This window comes from Protomyctophum parallelum (genome assembly GCF_964188405.1).
Source record: "Protomyctophum parallelum genome assembly, chromosome: 17".
In the NCBI taxonomy this organism is placed as follows: Eukaryota; Metazoa; Chordata; class Actinopteri; order Myctophiformes; family Myctophidae; genus Protomyctophum; species Protomyctophum parallelum.
In genome coordinates, this window is record NC_139719.1 from 31,283,466 (window position 1) to 31,290,584 (window position 7,119).

Here is a 7,119-nt window from a genome sequence, read left to right on the forward strand (position 1 = left end):
TTGTGGATCCAAAGGTTTCTGGTGAGGACTGAACTGGTCAACTACAATACCAATCGCAAAATAAATACCCATCAAACGTGTTTTATATCATGAATATTTAAAAAGGTAATTATGTACATAGTCTGTAATAACGCAGTGGATCATTGACGCTATAGTAGCAGGCTGCAATGTTTAAGCATTGAGTGTTCAGGGAACTAGTACATTGTGAAAATGGCCAACATACAGTGTAAAGAAACCGGGCTCGCAACTCACTTTAAGATGCTCCAAAGTTTTATTCAGCGACAGGCAGGCAGAAAGAATACAACGTATATGATATACCGTCCGGTACTTCAAATCAAACGTTATTGATAAAACACATTTACAAAGACCAAGGGTCAACCAAAGTGTTGTACAGGATCAAAGGAAGAATAAGACAGAAATAGCATGGTATAACAACACAAACTAGAAAAAGTGCCCTTCCGGGCACAGGTCTCCACCAGGTTATCCACAGATCCGTGCAGTTAGAGGTAAAAACACTTTTCGGCCAGTTATAGCGCCACCTTGAGGCTGAGTTGAAATTGTTCATGTGGCATTTCGTCCTCGGCCTAGTGGGAATGTGGGTGCACAATTTCACTGAAATCACGCGATGTGTTCATGATTTGCAGCATTTTGTTTGAAACTGAGCACTCCTGTGAACTTTGGAAGCCAATCTTAACCAATCAGGATGGAGTGTGATAAATCTGAAAGACCCGTTTCGTTGAATGGCTCTAGAGAGACTGTGTACCAATTTGCGTGATGTTTGGACAAAATCTGTAGGTGTACTGTGCAAAAACTTGTTTTGCACAAAGCGGCCTCTTGGTGGCGCTATAACAGGCCGTTGTGGAAAGTTTGGGGCAGAGGTTCATCGTTGGCATCCAGGGAGTGTGTGTGCAAAATTTGGCATCGACCGGGTTAACGGTGAAGTTTTTGCACAAAGCGGCCTCTTGGTGGCGCTATAACAGGCCGTTCTGGAAAGTTTGGGGCAGAGGTTCATCGTTGGCATCCAGGGAGTGTGTGTGCAAAATTTGGCATCGACCGGGTTAACGGTGGCCGAGATTAGCCTGTCACGGACACACACACGGACGGACGGACGGAGTGCAAAACATACTCTCCCCACATGCCTTCGGCCTGGTGGAGACAACAAAATGGCAACAAATTACACAGTTGTAGTACAATAAAGAAAGTTTTAAGAGAGGACTTGAAAGCTCCTAGGGAGCGAGCAGACCTAATCCGCAGGTTTACTTGACAAAGAACATGAGGTCGAAAGCATCTTAAAGTGAGTTGCAAACCCTTCTTTTTATGCTGACTGTCTATACAGTTTTAGCACCAAAGGAGGATGTGCGTTACATATCTTACTCTGAAGGTTTGACCCAACAGTGTCACACAGCCCTTCTAAATGCAGGTTGCGGTCACATCAGTTCTAAAGGAAAAAATAATTAGCTGCGCCTCTGGTAAAATGTTTACAAATAAAGAAAATGACTTTCAATTTACCTCACATGACATAAGTCCTTGCAAAGGACAATTTTAATGCATTCTTTCACAGACAAATGACATTGTGCCTATTCACAAACGTGTTTTTTCAGATGGTCACTTCGCCTGTAATGTTTTCCACAGAACTCACAACTGTATGGTTTCTCTTTTCTGTGAACCAACATATGCCTTTTAAAGTGACCGGAGAGATATTTTTGGCAGATTGGACAGAACGTTGGTTGAGTCTTCATCTTTGAAGCATTCATATTGGAACTATGGTTAAAGCCTTTACGACTGATAGGGAAGTGATGGGATTTCTCTCCTGTATGAATTTTCTTGCGTCTTTCTGAAAGGGATTTCTCTCCTGTATTAATTTTCGTGTGTCTTTCTGAAAGGGATTTCTCTCCTGCATTCATTTTCTTGCGTCTTTCCGAAAGGGATTTCTCTCCTGCATTCATTTTCTTGCGTCTTTCCGAAAGGGATTTCTCTCCTGTGTGAATTTTCTTGCGTCTTTCCGAAAGGGATTTCTCTCCTGTGTGAACTTTCTTGGGTCTTTCCAAAAGGGATTTCTCTCTTGTGTGAATTTTCTGGTGTCGTTGCAACACCCTCTTCAGGCCAAACTGTTTTCCACAAGTAGAACACGTATGTGTTGGTTTGTTGCGTGTGTGACCAATCATGTGACTTTTTAAATGGTCACGGCGAGAGAACGCCTTTTCACAGACATTGCAACTGAATTGTTTTTCCCCAGTGTGAATTGAAAGAATGTGCCTTTTCAAGCCACTACTGCCAATATTTATTTGGCAGATTGGACAAGTAACTCTGTTATGACTGTTCATGTGATACCGACTTTCAATCTTCAGAAGCTTTTGAAAGTCAGCATTTGAGTCACATGCTGGTTTTCGCTTTGATCTTCTTCTTGTGTGACAAGTTGTGTCTAGCAAAGATTGTTTTCTACCCTGATCACCTCTGCTCTCATGACTCGTAATTACATGCTGGTGTGGAGACGGCAGTTTATTTTTCCTCTGCTGGTCTGGACTGCTTGGACTGCACTGAATACGTTGGAGATGAACAGAGAGTGTTTTATTTTCAATTTTGAAACTTTGACTCGAGTCTGAAATCGCTGTGTGGTCTTCAGTGACATCCAGGGTAGATTGAAAACCCTCTTCTCCCACATGGATGGACATGGGTTCATCTTCTTCTTTTATCTGCACTAAATCTGTCTGGGAGACAAAATCATGAGACTCTAATGGCTCCCCATACTCCCCATGGCAGCTGTAGGGGTCGTCTTCCTTGCCCGTTCGGGACTTGAGCGTGAATGTGAGCTCTTCAAACTGGCGGCTTGTAAGAGAACAGACACTTAACTGGGATTTGTTGCTCTGAGACGCCTCTTCATCTCTGAGAAGCTGTTTAGGAGGAATCTTCTGCTCACATACTGAGAGGTGAAGCTCAGAACATTGTACATCTAGAAGAAAAAGAGGGATAAGGTAAGGTTAAACCAGTGACTTTACTTAATAAAGAAAATTGTCCTTTAGTGAAAAGACTAAAATACAAATAGATGGTTTGTAATAAGCTATTAGCAACAAATGTGGGGATCAACAATTTTAATGTTTGAAAGATGCTCAAGACCGTCCACATTATGGTCAGCCATTTGCGCAGGTTGTCGAACCAAACATTGCCATCAGAGCCCTGTGTTTGGCCTGAGAGTCAGGGGCTCATCAAATTGTTATCATCATATTGTCATTCACACTCAACGGGGTGCAGCTGGTGCGCTCACTCCACCCATTCGTTCATTCAATTTTGACATCGTGTACAAAATCTGCAAATTGAAATTATGGCTTAATTTCAAGTTAATGAATAATCCTATCCATTCACTGAAAATCGCGTTCTAGTGTTCATGCACCGTTCCGTGCGCGTGCATATCACATATTCTTTTGGTAGCACGGCGTGGTACTGCCTTCTAAGAGCATGACACCACTGCAATGAACGTGTATGTGTAAAGTCTCATTAAATGTACAAGAAAAAACCCACAGGGGTGCAATCTGCAATACAATTACGGCGATTGTGTTGTCTACCTGGCCAGCTGCCATTAATGAGCCTAGTACTGAGGAATTGGACTTGAGAGTGCAGGGGAAGACAAGTGCAGTAGTGCACATACTAAGTTAACTCAACAAAAACAAGACTTTGGGACAGACATTTAAATACTTGAAATTGTCAGCAGATGGCAGCGGGGCTACTCGGTTGTGTAAAGTGGTGGGTGTGCACTGTGCACCATAACTCTATGGCGTGTCCATGTGCTATGAAAAAAAGCCTGCTTAGCCCAGTAAATTCGCAAAGGATCTATCGAGGTGGTTTGTTTGGTCAACTCAATGCCAAAGTGTGGGTTTACTAGTACTACTCCACAGATCAACACCACAACACTACAGTGAGTGGAAATACCAGATCTGCGTCGGAGTGCAGTGTTGTACAACATTTATATTAATCCACATGGCTGTTGGCTGATCTCACAACCTACATGGGTGAGTGTGCGATAGCCTACCTGATGTCAGTGTTTGTGTTGTGCCTTGTTGTTTTGGAACAGCCTCCAATAGTTTGCGTTGTCGCTCGATCTCCTGTGCCAGGCAAAGTTGGTCCTCATACACTATCTCAGAACAGACACGGGATTTGTTGCTCTGAGACGCCGAGAGGTGAAGCTCAGAACATTGTACATCTAGAAGAAAAAGAGGGATAAGGTAAGGTTAAACCAGTGACTTTACTTAATCAAGATAATTGTCCTTTAGTGAAAAGACAAGTGCAAATAGATGGAATATATTGTTAAATGGTACATTTATATAGCACCTTTATCCAAGGCGCTTTACATAGTGCATTACATTCACCCATTCACACACACATTCATACACCGATTGCGGCGGAAGCCATGCAAGGTACGAACCAGCACATCGGGTGCAATTTGACTTCGACATGTAGACAGGAGGAGCCGGGATTCGAACCGCCCATGGGTCGACCTGCTCTACCTCCTGAGCCACAGTCGCCCCAGGTGTTTGTAATACAAGCTATAAGCAATCAAAACTTTTCCAGAGGTTAGAGTGAATTGTGTCTCCCCATGAAGCCAATGTTTGAAAGATGCTCAAAACAGCCCAGTGGTCAGCCATTTGCACAGGTTGTCCAACCAAACATTGCCATCAGAGCCCCGTGTTTGGCCTGAGAGTCAGGGGTTACACTCATCAAATTGTTAGGGTTCATTCATCACACTCAACGGGGTGCAGCTTGTGCGCTCACTCCACCCGTTCGATTTTGACATCGTGTGCAAATTGAAATTATGGCTTAATTTTAGGGTGCACATAAGTTAACAACAAAAACAAGTCTTTGGGACAGACGTGTAATTCATTACTTGAAAACGTGTAATTACTTGAAAATGCCAGCAGATGGCAGCGGGGCTACTCGGTTGTGTAAAGTGGTGGGTGCATGCCCAGTGCCCTGCCCACCATAACTTTCTCTATGGCGTCTGTGTGCTTTATATATACACTCAAAAAGCCCGTTTAGCTCGGTAAATTCGAGAATTAGACCACCTCGATAGATCGGTCTATCATTCTGCGGTGTTTGTTAACTATGCCACCAAAATGTGGAACGCCCTACCAACAGTCATTAAGACATGCAAATCCCTTGACTCCTTCAAAACCGCTCTCAAAGGGCACCTACGGAAGGCTGCAATTCGAAACTGGCCCCCGTAAAATCTGAATCCCCCCCACCCCTTTTTCCCCTCATTGTATACACCGAATTCCTGGCCTACTTCAGTTTCTTTCTTTATTTTGGAGCGTGTCTGGCAAGGATTTCCGGTTGTGTTGACAGTTTGTTTATCTTTTGTTCGTTTCTTTTCCCTTTTTACCTCCTTTATGATGAATTCCTGTTCTGTTCTTTGACTATATAGAAGTGTCTATTTGTACGTCTCTAAATGTTTCGATGAATTGAACAAGGTACTGTAATTCTGCAAACTGTTAATAAATATTTCAATCAATCAAACTCAACTCCAAAGTGTGGATAATAATAGTACTACTCTAGCTCTGGACCACACCACTACATAGCCCTTTTCGGTGCCCTTTTCTGAATTTTGGACGGCGGTGGAAAGGCAACAGAGGGTTTCGAAAGGGGCTAAACTGTACAACATTTCTATTAACCACATGACTTTTGGCTGATCTCACAATCTACATGGGTGAGTGTGTGATAGCCTACCTGATGTCAGTGTTTGTGTTGTGCTGTGTCGTTTTGGAACAGCCTCCAATAGTTTGCGTTGTCGCTCGATCTCCTCTTTTGCCAGGCGAAGTTCGTCCTCATACTTGGATACTATCTCGAGTATTTCTACTGCACTCGTATTAACCCGAGCGGTAATGTCCGAAATAATCAGATTCACTTTTAGAAGAAGCAATGGGTCGTTGCTTGACATTTTGAAAATGGATGCAAATCATGCAACTGATAAACCTGCTATAATAATGTGAAGCTAAGCTAGCTAACTGCAAAGTGCAAACCCACGACCGCGCTTTGTTCCTTGTATGGTTTTGAAAGCAGTGGTGACGATAGGTTAGGTTTGCGAGGAGGGGATCTTCCGCGGATTCCGTCGTTCTGAAGGGGCCCCTTTTCCAATGCCCCCCATTTGCATAAGGAGCTTTCAACTTAAAGGCTCGTTACCACCACCTGCTGCTCCGGAGTGTGAAACAGTGCTTCTTGTTGTTATGTTTTACAGCTATGGTTGTAGTTGATCAAGTATTTTGAGATTTTCGACGGATTCACTCTTGATATTTTATAAATGCAAGTTGCAACTGATAATATACATACTGCAAACGCAGCTGCACTTTTTCCATTGATGCTGAAGCTGATTTTTGCCTTCTCCAACATGGAGCTAAAGTAAGTAGACAATGCAGACAGACAATAACACTCATTCACTCACATGCTCCAATGTAGCCATGGTTCATGACTCTCGTATTCATACGAGAGTCATGAAGAAACTTCACCCTGTTTTTTTGCGCTCGCTGCATTTACAAGATTTCCGTATATATAAACAGTCAGATTTCAAATATAAAGTACTCACAATTTGTCCCACGGGTGTTAGTTAGTTGCAGCTCCAGCGATTAGAATTTCTGCATCCCGCGTTGTTTAATAAAAAGCATTTTTATCCGAGGTGTTATTTTGCCATTGGCTTTCAACTACGCGCCCCTATCGGTCGGGAGGAGGGTGGCACTCGGTGTGTTCGATATAGGTACGCTGACCGCCCTGCCAATACAGACGAGTGCGCTCCCGGTGTGCAACTGTGGATTTCCCAAACGAACCCCGTTTGAAAAAAGTAGCCGGGGAGCTCGGACAAAAATGCTTTTTATTAAACAACGCGGGACGCAGCAATTCTAATCGCTGGCGCTGCTACTAACTAACACCCGTGGGACACTTTGTGAGTACTTTATATTTGAAATCTGAATGTTTATATATACGGAAATCTTGTAAATGCAGCGAGCGCAAAAAACAGGGCAAAGTTTTACTGTCATGATAATCATCATGGCAGTCATGTTCCAGGGCTAGCTCCAATGTAAAGAAATTGAAGCATATGAGTGTGTGCACTGTGCCCACAGTTTATTCTTTAAAAAAAAA

The 7,119-nt window shown here is 43.1% G+C and overlaps 1 long non-coding RNA gene across 1 annotated transcript; it reads right to left on the reverse strand.

Moving 5' to 3' along the window:
- Positions 1 to 2,563: 2,563 nt before the first annotated feature.
- LOC310874470 lies at positions 2,564 to 6,048 on the reverse strand. The gene is made up of 3 exons (XR_014570572.1): positions 5,716 to 6,048; positions 4,025 to 4,195; positions 2,564 to 2,950 (listed from the first exon to the last, which is right to left on the reverse strand). It is a non-coding gene; the product is annotated as an uncharacterized lncRNA (long non-coding RNA).
- Positions 6,049 to 7,119: the final 1,071 nt, after the last annotated feature.